We start from the raw sequence: 13,129 nt of genomic DNA on the forward strand, positions 1-13,129 counted from the left end.
AATCAAACAAATTCTAGAGCTTAATACATAATTCAAAATTTTCACATTCACATAAACCTTTTCTAAATAAGTACAATGAATCTACGCAAAAGACATGGTGCTCAAAATGTAGAAATCTCATCCTAACAATGAAGCTTAGCATAAGAATTTCCATATCACTCAAACAATATTCACATGTTTCAAAGAATCAAAATAGGAATGAACTAAGTTCTCATTATTGGATAAGTAAATTAAATGAAATTGGCACAATTAACTCTAGTTCAAATGGAAATGCACACGCATAAAATTAAATTAAAAAAAATTAACGACAATAATTAATGTAAAATATCATGAAATCTAACAACAATAAAACCTTGCCCCAAACTTAAATTACACATTATCCTCAATGTAAAAAGCTAAAAAGAATAAAAAAATGAAACTCCCTTATCAATGGACATAATAGATTGAAAGCTCTAATTTTCTTTCACCTTATCTTCATGCTTTCCGAACCTGTGGACTCAACAAACAAGCTAGGGAGAGGTTATTACTATATATTTAAATAGAAAAATAAAAACTAACTAACATAACAACTAAGCCTAAAAGATATAACTAGGGTTGCCTCTCGAAAATCACTTCTTTATAGTCACTAGCTTAATTATGATGCCCCCTTTTTGTTGTCTACAAAAGTACTTTAGGATAATCGGCAATCCAATTCACCTCCCAAGTAATGCTAGAGATGTTGCCCATTCACTCTGAATGTTCTAGTAGCTTCACTATAAATATCTATTGCACCACACGAATAAACCTTAACCACCTTGTAAGGACCTGACCACTTTGATTTTTGTTTCCATGGAAGGAGCTTGACTGATTTGGTTAGTAACACTTGTTGTCCCACCTTAAAATCAAGATTAACTAAAGGTGGCGGATCATGCTAATCATAACACTATTTAGTTTTGAGCTGTGGCGACGTTGGCTTTGATTCAAGAATTGATGCTTGCTTATTTATACGTGGTGGAGTAGGATTACCTTGATCTTTATCAGTTAAATCCACTTTATAGCATTGAGATGTGGTTAAAGGACTCTTAGTTGCATTGAAAATAGTAATTCCACTACCTCCTCTCTAACTTTGAAAGTTATTTTGCCTTCCCTTACATCTTTTAGTGTGCCTATAGTGGCTAAGAATGGACGTTCTAATATGATCGGAACCTCTTAATCCTCCTTCATCTCAAGTACTATGAAGTCTACTAGAATGAATAGTTTCCCAACTTTAAGCAAAACATCCTTTATCACCCCACAAGGCTGCCTTATCGTTCTGTCAGCTAATTGCAAAGTGACTATAATAGGTTGAATCTCTTTCCATCCAATTCTCCTAGAAATAGATAAAGGCATAATTGAGACACCAGCACCTAAATCACACAAAGCTTTTGAAACATTAAAATTACCAATTGAGCAAGGGATAGAAAAAATCCTTAGGCCCTTAAGCTTTGGTGAAAGCTTGTTCTGAATTATTGCACTACACTCCTCAGTGAGTGTAATTGTCTCAAAGTCCTTCAATTTCCTTTTCTTTGTCAATATGTCCTTTAGAAACTTCACATATGATGGAATTTGCTCTAAAGCTTATGCAAAAGGAATGTTGATGTGAAGCTTTTTGAATACCTCAAGAAATTTTTAGAAGTGTTTATTAGGCTTTGTTTCTAAAGGTGTTGAGGAAAGAGAGGTGGTGGTAAAGTTGCCTTTACTTCCTTCTCTTGACTTTGCTTGTTAACAATCTCAATCACCGTTTTATTCTCAATAGGCTCATCTTGAAAATTACCTTTAGTAACACTATGTTCAACCTCTTTTTTGCTTCTTAGGGTGATTGCCAGAACTTGTTCCTTACCTTCTCACCTTTATATCACCTTTATATCATTAGACAATGTTCCTTGAGGTCGGTTGTTTAATAAATGGCAAGTTAACCAACTTAAGTCTCAAGGTTTCGAATTGATGCTGCTTGACTCTAAATGAGAGTTGTTTGACTTTGTATAATGCTATCATTTTGTGTCATGTAGTGCTTTAGTAGATTTTCCACAATTGGCTTTTTTTCTTTAATAAGTGTGTCAACTTGCAGCCGAAATCTTGGTGGTGCATTTGGCTTTAGAGTTGAGGACAAACCTTGATTATTAGCCCAAGTATTAAGATGATTCCTCCACCCTTGGTTGTAAGTGTTCAAATAGGGGTTATTCTGTTGTCTATTACCCATAACTTGCACTGCCTTTGTTGAGCTTGGACACTGATGACTTGCATGATTATCTCCACATAACTCACAAGCTATAAAAGGACTTTGCAAACTATTTCTACTAAAAGATTTAAGAGTTTTAGTCAAAGTTGCTACCTGAGTGGATAATGTTGTCATAGCATCAACGTCATGAATTCCAACTACTCTTTTATGCCTTGCTTGCTCTGTTGGCCTCTGGTACTTGTTTGCAGCCATCTCTTCCAATAAATCATATGCCTCATCAATCGATTTAGCCATCAATGGTGGGTCGAACTTGCCCACTCCAACCATTGTAGAAAGTTTGCACTTGAAGCCATTTTGAAAGCCCATGATGAGGACATTGTTGAAGTAATTCCTTGTATCTTTCCTAACCCTCGTAAAACGATTCAGAATCTTGTTGCATGGATGATGTGATATCATTTCTCATTTTTACTGTCTTAGCTAGATGAAAGAACTTGGAAAGGAACGTCTGAGCAAGATCATCCCATGTTGTTATTGAGCTAGTGGGGAGCGCATTCAACCATGCTTTAGCTTTTTCCTTTAATGAGAAAGGAAATAGCCTCAAACAAATTGCATCATCTGTGACACCATTGTGTTTGAAAGTGTCATAAATCTCCAAGAAGTTTGATATGTGGCCATTTGAATCATCATGAGGAAGGCCCACAAACTGGATTAAAGTTTGAATCATGGTGATGATAGCCGGCTTGATCTCAAAATTGTTTACTTGAATAGTTGGCCTTTAAATACTGGATGGAATTCCTTGTACCAAAAGAATAGCATAATCCTTTAAGTAATGATTATCAACAATTACATGCTCTTGGACTTGTAGTTCACCCTGTTGATAGCCATTGTATTTACTAGAGCAACACCTTGTTGATTCTCTTGTCGAAATCTGCAAGATGTTCACTTAGTTATTGGATCACATTGGATAGTCCCCACGTTGTTTGCTCTTCTCATACAATAGCTGAACACAACTGTAAAACAAAGAAATAAAACTTAAATTAAGACTAATCTGTGAAATTTTAATATTAGTAGATAATAAGGAAAACAAAATCCCTAACAATGGCGCTAAAAACTTGTTGTCGATTTTGCACACACAAGTATACAAATTGAACAAGTAATATAGATAGTAAGTCTAGAATCGTATCCCATAGGGATTTACTCCTATTCTTCAGTAAGTACTAAAATTATGGCAAATTAATATTATTCAAGCAACTTGATGTTTTAGAAAATTAATTAAAACTAAATGAAAGCAACCACTAAATTAATTAATAGAAACTAAAAATTCACTTGAGAAAGGCAATATATTAAAATCTAGGTTTATGGGTTCATTCAACACTTCATCTAATACCAGCTTTTTTTGTTATTTATCTTTCATGGGTGATTTTACTAACCTAGATCCAAAGCTATGTACAAGTCTTTGTCTAGTTGCTTGTACAAATACATAACTTAATTAGTTCACTATACGTCTATAGGAATCAATTTAATTAAGTTCATTAAGCAAATGTCCTAATATGGCTATGTATGTCATTTGGCGTATGTCTACCTGAATCGCGAATTAGATCACCTAAGTGATGCGAACATGCACTATTCAAACTTTAGTCTAATCTTAAATCTCTCTATTGAGTCTCAATTAGATTCACAAATTAGTTAATTGCTGGCCAAGCAATCAAAAGCATTAAGAATAGATTTGAATTAGCAAAACTACACCCAATCATGATAAATAAAAAAAAAGCTAATATTCAAACTACATGTTGAAATCCGCAACAATCCTAAAAAGATAATTTAGCTCATAATAACAAATAAAAATAATGTCCAAAGAAATTTAGCCATGAATCCAAGTCAAAGAAAATAAGGAAAACACAAAAGTAGAGAAAGAAACTAATTTTTAAAGCTTTATAATCTCGATTCTCTCTCAAAATCTCTTGTTTTCTTTCTTTGTTCTTGGCTCTAAATCTCCAGAATAGTTGCTTGCTACCTTCTCCTTAAAATCTCTAAAAAAGGTCTCTTAAATAGGGTTCAAGGATTATAATTTCTAAAATCTCGTCAACTTTTTATTTTTGAAAAATCACCTAGCACTGCGACACTGCTACTTCAGCGCTGCAGTGTTGAGCTCTCAGGAAATGTGGTGTGCTTCCTTCCACCAGTGCTGCATCCTTGTTCTCCTAATGCAGCAATGGTCTATCAACTTCGAATGTGATTTTCACCTTGATCTAATCCAAATTAAGCAAAGTGATAAACATAAGCCCTATCTCTTAGATTTCCAATGGCTTAAAAATCACGTTAATTGGACTTTGGGATTGAAAGATAAGCTCCAAATACCGCATCATGTTCAGTCCATGCGTACTGCTGTAGAGCTCCAACTTGGACAAATATTTTGACCATGATCCAATCCGAACTGGAAAAAGTAATAAAAGTTACATCCCTTCCTCTTAGCATTCTGGTGGTCTAGGAATCACTTCATTTAGAGTTCTTTAGATAGAGATATGGTCAAAATATTGTAATATATATGTCAGTTAAAAATCTACTATGCAAGTATACGTATCGAATAGACAATATATTAGCAAGTAGAGTATCGATCCCACAGGAAATTGATCTAAAAGTTTACTAAGGACTAAAATTATAGCAAATTAGTCTTATCCAAACAATATCAAAATAACATCAAATCAAACTAAGTTATAGCAAATTTAAACTAAGAAAAATCAAAATAATAAATACTCAAATAAATATCAAATCAAACAAGCCTAGGATTACAATATCCCTCACACTTCATCTAAACCTTACCTCTCTTCCTTAATTTATTTCAATGGTTTGAATTGCTAACCTAGAGTCCTAAATTATTTATAAGAGTCTCCCAACTCATCTTATAAAAATATCTATTTTAACCAAAACACTATATCCCTATGTGAATTGAAATTAAAATAGATTCATTAAGTTCAAGCTCTAATCTGGCTACATATGGCTTATAGGTATATCTCTATCCTATACGCAAGTCAAGTAATATGATCATATGCTATCCCAATTTCAGTCTACACTAAACTCCCTTTCCCAAGTTTGTTTAGGTTTTTAAATCAATTTAACTGATGGCGAAGCAATTAAAAGCATTAAGAGCAAATTGGAATAAATAATTCAAATCCCAATGAAAATAAGCAAGAAAGAGATTAAAAATTTAGATTACATGTGAGTTCAATTGCAATCCTAGAAAAGTAAATTAGCTCATAATATCTAATAAAGACAATATCCAAAGAAATTTAGCCATGAATCCAAGTCAAAGAAAATAAGAAAAACATAAAAGTAAAAGAGAAAACTAATAGTTTGAGCTTTGTGTTCTTGATTCTCCCTCCAATTCTCTTGTTTTCTTGCTTTCTTCTTGGCTTCAAATCTCTAGAATAGTTGGTTGCTACCTCCTTCCTAGAATCTCTAAAAAAGGTCCCTTAAATATGCTCCAAATAACCTAATTTCTAACATCTCATCAACTTTTTTTATATTTGTAAAATCGCCCAGCACTACGGCATTGAGATCTCTAGAAATTTTTATGTGTGCTTCCTTTCACCAACGCTACAGCCTTGTTCTCCTAGTGTTGTGGCAGTCTATCAGATTCAAATATGAGTTTCACCATGATATGATCCGAACTCGGCAAAGTAGTAAACATAGAAGTTTTATCCCTATCTCTTAGCTTTCCAATGGATCAAGAATCACATCAATTGGACTTTTGGATTAAAAGATATGCTCCAAATACTGCATCATGTTTAGTCCATGCATACTGTTGCAGTGCTCTGACTTTGACAAATATGTTGACCACGATAGAACCAGAAGTGGGTGAATTGGTAAACATAAACTATAGCCCTTCTTCTTATAATTTTAGTGGTCTAAGAATCACCTCATTTGGAGTTTTGTTGAGATAGATATGGTCAAAATACCAAAACATATACGAATGAAGCCATCACCATACTTACATTGATTTTCATCAAATAAGCCTTTTTCATCAATTTCCTACAAAAGTCATAAGAAAAATTAGCAATAACTACTCTTAAAGTAATTTAAAACAAAACAACATAAAATTCAACTAAAACAACTTAAATTAATCACTTAACAAGTAGTCAAACTTAAACTAAGAAAACACCTAAAATGCTAAAATCTGAACCTAAAATCTCAAAGATCTAGCAACTTAAGCCCCCAAAATGTGTCAAAATAACTCTATATAATAGAGTTATCAATATATGAATGAAACCATCAATATACTTGCACGGATTTTCATCAAATGAGCCTTTTGCATCAAATTTCTTACAATAGCAGTAAAAGAAACCAACAATAACTACTATTAAAGTAATTTAAAACAAAATAATAAAAAATTTAACTATAATAACTTAAATTAACTATTCAACATGTAATCAAATTTAAACTAGAAAAACACCTAAAATGCTACAATCCGAACTTAAAATTTCAACGATCTAGCTACTTAAGCCTCTAAAATGTGTCAAAATAACTCTATATCATAAAGTTATCAAAGTTCAATTTCTTTATTGCCTAAAAAGCTTGATTCTCCAACTTAATTGGAAGATGACATGCTTTGCCAAGGACTAGATGATGTGAAAGCATACCAATGGGTGTCTTATATGTGGTCTTATACGCCTATAGTGCATCATCAAGTCTCTTGGCCCAGTCTTTCCTCAATAAAGACACAACTTTTTCTACAATTTGATACTTCAGCTTGTCCACTTTTTTGGGGGTGACAAGCAGTTGCCACATTATAAGTTAATCCATATTGTGCAAGTTGAGCTGTGAAATATTTATTGTAGCAGTGGCTTCCTTCATCACTCATTATTGCCCTTGGCATGTCAAATCTTGTGAAAAAATTCTTCCTCAGAAACTTCAAAACCACTTTAGCATCATTTGTGGGCAATGCTGAGACTTCCACCCACTCGAGATATAGTCAACAACCAACAACATGTAGGAGTTGTTGAACAAAGAGATAAAAGGTCGCATGAAATCAATCCCCCAAACAACAAATATTTCCACCTCTAAAATGCTATTGAATGGCATCTCATGTCTTCTTGAAATGTTATCCATTCGTTGACACCTATCACAAAGCAAAACAAAATTGTGAGCATCCTTAAAAAGTATCGACCAATACAAACATCACTGAAGAACTTTGGCTATTGTTCTATCTCTTCCAAGATGTCCCTTATAATTCGAAGAATGACAATGAGTCAAAATACTTTCAACCTTCTCCTTTGGAATGTACCTTCTTGAAACTCTATTTAGTCATTGCTTGAACAAAAGTAGTTCTTCCCATAAATAAAATTTAACATCATGAAGAAATTTCTTTTGTTGATGAAAATTTAAATTAGGAAGGAGGAATTCACTCATAGTATAGTTTATGTAGTCAGCATACTAAGGTAATCTCTTTCGATCAACAAATAACAATTCCTCATCATGAATATTCTCATTGATCAAAGTCAAGTCCTTACCTTGGTTGTCCTTTTCCAATGTCGACATATGGTTTGCTAATTGATTCTTTGTGCTTTTTTTGTCTCTAATTTCCCAGTCAAATTCTTATAGCAGTAATATCCACCTTATCAACCTTGGCTTGGCATCTTTCTTAACAATCAAATACTTAATTGCAAAGTGGTTAGTATAAACAATAACTTTCATGCCAACCAACTAAGAAAGAAACTTATCAAATGCATAAACAATAGTTAATAATTCTTTTTCAATAGTAATGTAACGCATCTCAATTGTCTTCATCTTTGCTTTGCCCACCTCCAATCCTTTGCTCGAAACCTTGTGACCAAGAACGATGCCCTTTTGTACCATAAAGTGACACTTCTCCTAATTTAGCATCAAGTTCGTCTCTTCACATTTTCTTAAGACCTTGTTAAGATTCAACAAACATTCAGCAAAGTTATTTCTAAAAACAGAGAAGTCATCCATAAATCCCTTTAGTCTTTTCTCCACCATATTTGAAAAGAGAGCCATCATGCATCATTGAAATGTGGCTAGAGCATTACAAAGTCCAAATGCATCATTTTAAAAGTAAAAGTGCCATAAAGGCAAGAAAAGGTTGTCTTTGCTTAATCCTCCGAAGTTATCCCTATCTGATTGTATCTTGGATGCCTATCGAAGAAATAATAGAACCTTTTTCCAGGTAGCCTATCCAACATCTGATCAATAAATGATAAAGGAAAGTGATATTTCTGCGTGGCCTTGTTAAGCTTCTAATAGGCCATGCATACTTTCCCTTCAGTTTCTGTCCTCTTGGGAATGAGCTCATTGTTCTTGTTTGCAACCATTGTCATCCCACCTTTCTTCGCTATGCATTGCACTAAACTTACCCATGCACTATCCGTAATAAGATAGATGATTCCAACGTTTTACCATTTGATGATCTCATTCTTCACCACCTCCTTTATGATTGGATTTAATCTTCTTTAATGCTCAATGGTGGCTTTGTAATCATCCTCCAAAAGAATTTTATTCATACTTATTGAAGGACTTATGCCCTTTATGTCTACAATTGTCCATCCCAATGCTTTCTTATGCTCCCTTAAAACTCTCAATAGCTTATCATCTTGCATGTCACTAAAAGTAGATGAAACAATAATAGGAAGCGTAGACATATTACCAAGATATGCATACTTCAAATGATTTGGCAATGGTTTGAGCTCGAACTTAGGATGTTGTTTAATAAAAGGCTTTACTGGTGAAAATGAAGAAAATGAAAAATCCAACATCTCAAATTGTGTCCACCTGACACATGATGGAGCATTTGACACATTTACACATTTAATGACATCTTCATTACTTATTTCAGAATCAACAATCAAGGAAGCTTCAAATGGGCCATTAAGGTGGCTTTCTTAAGAAACTTCAGTTATGACCCTATGAACCACACTTATTGCAAAACACTTACCATAATCATTAGTAAACTTTAAGGCTTTAAAAATGTTAAAGGTTACCTCTTGTTCTTGCACTCGTAAGGTAAGTTCTCCCTTCTCCACATCGATAAGTGCTCTAGTAGAGCGTATGAAAGGTCTCTCCAACATGATAGGAACCTTTTTGTCTTCCTCCATATTGAGTACTATGAAATTTGTAGGAACTATGAATTTATCAACTTTCACGAGCACATTTTTACTATACCTCTTCAATAAATGATGGTTCGATTTACCATTTGTATGGTCACGGTAGTGGGCTTAATATCCCTAAAACCTAGCTTATTGTAGATAGACAGAAGCATCAAATCAATACTAGCCCTTAGATCATTCAGAGCCTTGGCAAAAAATAAAGCACCAATAGCACACAAAATAGTAAAGTTGCCAAGGTCTTTAACCTTTGAAAGAAGCTTGTTTTGTATGATTGCACTACACTTCTTAATGAGTGCCACTGTCTCACACTTACCCAAGCTCCTTTTCTTAGACAAGATATCCTTAAGAAACTTCACATATGAAGGCATCTACTTTAAAGCCTTTACAAAAAGGTAGGTTGATGTGAAGCTTTTTAAACACCTTTATAAATTTTTGAAACTTGCTCTTTTACTATTGTTTCTTGAAGCACTGAGGAAAGGTGGAGGTGGTGGTGGAGTTGTTAGTGCCTCATTTTTTTGACACTACTCACCAGAACTTGCAATATGTGTCTCACTTTTAATTGCCTTACCTTTCTGTTTAGCTTGCTTTGGGTTGCTTTAAACTCTTTTACCATTTCTCAAGGTAATGGCGTTGACATGTTCCTTACCTTCCCTCCTCGAATTAACTAAATATCACCAGCTAAGGTCCTTTGAGATCTGTAGTTTGTTGTGTTGGCAAGTTGCCCATCCTATCTCACAATTCCTTAACAAGGCTACCTGACTATGTATAAAGGAGTCAATGTTGGCCATGTACTACATTAACAATTCTTCCATAGATGGTTTCTTTTTTGGGATAGGATCTCTTGTTTGCTGTTGGAATTTGGGAGGAATGTTCGACCTTGGAGCTAAAGAAGATCCCTGATTATTACCCAAAGAGAAGTTTGTATAGTTCTTCCACCCAAGGTTATAAGTGTTAGAGTAGGGGTTGTTCTGTAGTCCGTTCCCCACAAGCTGAACTATCTTTATGTTCCCAAGACATTGATCACTAGCATGCCCATCCACATAATACTCACAAACTATAAAAAGACTCTGAGTTGAGTTAGCACCTAAAGAATCAAATTTGTTAGTTAAAGCTGCTACCTATGCTATTGATGTCATAATGGTTTCCACCTTGTAAACTCCCGTTATTCCCCTATGCATTAATCGCTTTAAAGGTCACTAGTAATTATTTGATGCCATCTCTTCCAACAAGTCGTATGCCTCATCAATTACCTTCACCATGAGAGCCTTTCTAACAACGACATCAATAGTGCTTTGAACCTTATCACTCAACCCATTGTAGGATGTTTGCACTTGAAGTTACTTCAGAAGACCATGATGAAGGCAACACATAAGCAGATCTTTGTATCTCTTCCAAGCCTCAAACAATGATTTAGCATCTAATTGTATGAATAATGTGATATCATTCTTCACCTTTGTTGTCTTAGCCGGAGGAAAAACTTGGCTAGAAACTCTTGAGCAAGGTTATCCCATGTTGTAATGAAGCCAATAAGAAGCAACTTCATCCCATGTTGTATCGACACATTTCAACAGAATGGTCTCTAGTGCTTTCTGTTTCAAATGCATCGATACATTAGGGCAATGTATCGATACATGCTTATCTTTCCAAGAATGTATCCATACATTTGCTAATGTATTGATACATCTTGCCCAGATTGCACTTTTCTTACATCCAAACTTCCAAAAATCTGAACTTAACACCCTAAAATCTTTTTCCTTTTTAGTCATACTTCAAAATGATTGTCTTAACTCATAATCCTCATTCATGTACTCAAACACACAATTAAATCTCAATCTAAACTTCAAAATTCAAGATTTATCACCCATTCCTCAAATTTTTGGCTAAGTCTCAAGTTATTGTGTTCAAAGTGCCACAATCATCATTCTTACCTCAATTCATCAAGAATGCTCAATGCACACTAAAATTCAAAGTCTCTCTCTATAGATCGTAATAGCTCATATGCATTTTTCACAATCATATACATCGAGATTTCAAGTTTACTCATCAAATCACTTGACCTACACCACATTTAGGCCATATCAAAAAATTTAGGGGTGTTACAGGGTTCTTTCATGTCAACCCTTACACAAGTTCAAATGGCACATCGTGCCTACATACAGCAAAGCTAGCCATATGCTGAAGTCCTTGATGGAATTAACAGAGTGAAAACATCAAAATAGAGACCTACTAGATGCCAAAATCAGTCTGTCACAAGATTACCTTACCATGCAGCTCAATGGCATATTTATTTGCACATGGTATACAAATGGGTGAGTATTATAATACTCAATGAGTAGTGTTAATAAATAAAATCATACATACATATATATATATAAACACACACGCACACATATATATAATATACACCATCCATGCATCTAGGTGTTCTGTCAAACATCTCCAAGCATAAGGCATATCATTTCATAAAGTCTCTAATATGAGGGAATATCAACATCTTCATTGTCTCTAAAGTTCATCACACATATTATTAGGCTTACCCTTGCAGCCAATCAGAGTTATTCAAATTATTCTCCATGGCACACTCTAGTTGCCGAAGTAGCACATCATGTTCATATCATATTTATCTAAGCCTTTTTGTGGCTATTTCACATTATATGTAGATCAAATCAACGAGTAGTCATCCCCTGGACATAGTCAAATCATGCTCAGTGGCCAACTAGAGGAGAATCATATCACTTTTAGGGCAAAGCCACTGACGAAGAAACAGATCTCGCACTTGCCAAAGCAGTGGGTGGAGAACAGATCATGCACAACGTCGGAGTAGCTGGAGAAGAATAGATCATTGATCTAAATAAACTCTTAACGTCAGCATCACTTGGAATAATCTCAATGGATGGCATCAAAGCACTATAAGCAGGAATCACAGGCGATAACCTTAGGTGGGATTAGTGCCACCTTCCCTGCTTACCACCATCCTTACAAGCACACACATAGTCACAAGGGGACAGAAATCCACTCAACGACAAATCAGATCAACGTTTGAAATTCATCCCTAGGATAGAAAAACAAATACACAAATAAGGCTATCATGCCTTTATCATGGACATCTTTCCTCATCAAACCATAAATCACATTCGTCGAACTTCATTCATCTTAAACTCGGTTAGGGTTCTAAGTGCCTCTGAGTCTCCAAGGCATCATTCAATCAAATCATCTCAACATATCATTCATCTAGGGTAATTTATTCTTAAGGTTCCATCATAGCCTTTAGACATCTTAGTCTAGGCACACACAGCATAGACCACCCATGTAGCTCACATCATAATACATAATCACATACAATTCACATATATACATATACAGATATATTGTTCTCTAGCCTAGGTTCATTTTTCTAGGCATACATATTTCATTCTAATGCCATGGTAGCACATCTATCATGTGTCATGCATTACATACATTTTATTTAAACCCACTCACAGTGACAATAGGAGGCACTCCCTGCCAAGCTTCGATCCTTAACCTCCAATCAATGTCTAGCTTGCCAATGAGCTGATTTAACTATGTTTTCCCCTTAGAAGTGGGATCGCACGGGTCTTAGCTCCCAATTTCCTCAATCCCAACCAAAAGGGAAAATTACCAAATTTGAAAAAAATCAAATTTCTTAGCATTTAATAGATTAAATTGAAAAACAATCGATAAAACATTAAATCTTACCTGTAGAATGGTTTCTCAAGCTCCAATAGCTTCAAATCACTTCAAAAATCCATTTGGGCTTTAGGGTTTTGGCTTTTTAGAGAAAAAAAAAGAG

At 34.6% G+C, this 13,129-nt stretch overlaps 1 non-coding gene across 1 annotated transcript; it reads left to right on the forward strand.

Annotated features, from left to right (window-relative positions):
• Positions 1-2,556: 2,556 nt before the first annotated feature.
• On the forward strand, positions 2,557-2,663 carry LOC149527402 (small nucleolar RNA R71). Its single transcript, XR_016351099.1, has one exon. It is a non-coding gene; the product is annotated as a small nucleolar RNA R71 (small nucleolar RNA).
• Positions 2,664-13,129: the final 10,466 nt, after the last annotated feature.

The sequence above is a fragment of the Theobroma umbraticum genome, unplaced genomic scaffold (assembly GCF_002168275.2).
Source record: "Theobroma umbraticum cultivar Fairchild unplaced genomic scaffold, ASM216827v3 scaffold_4.1, whole genome shotgun sequence".
Lineage (NCBI taxonomy): Eukaryota > Viridiplantae > Streptophyta > Magnoliopsida > Malvales > Malvaceae > Theobroma > Theobroma umbraticum.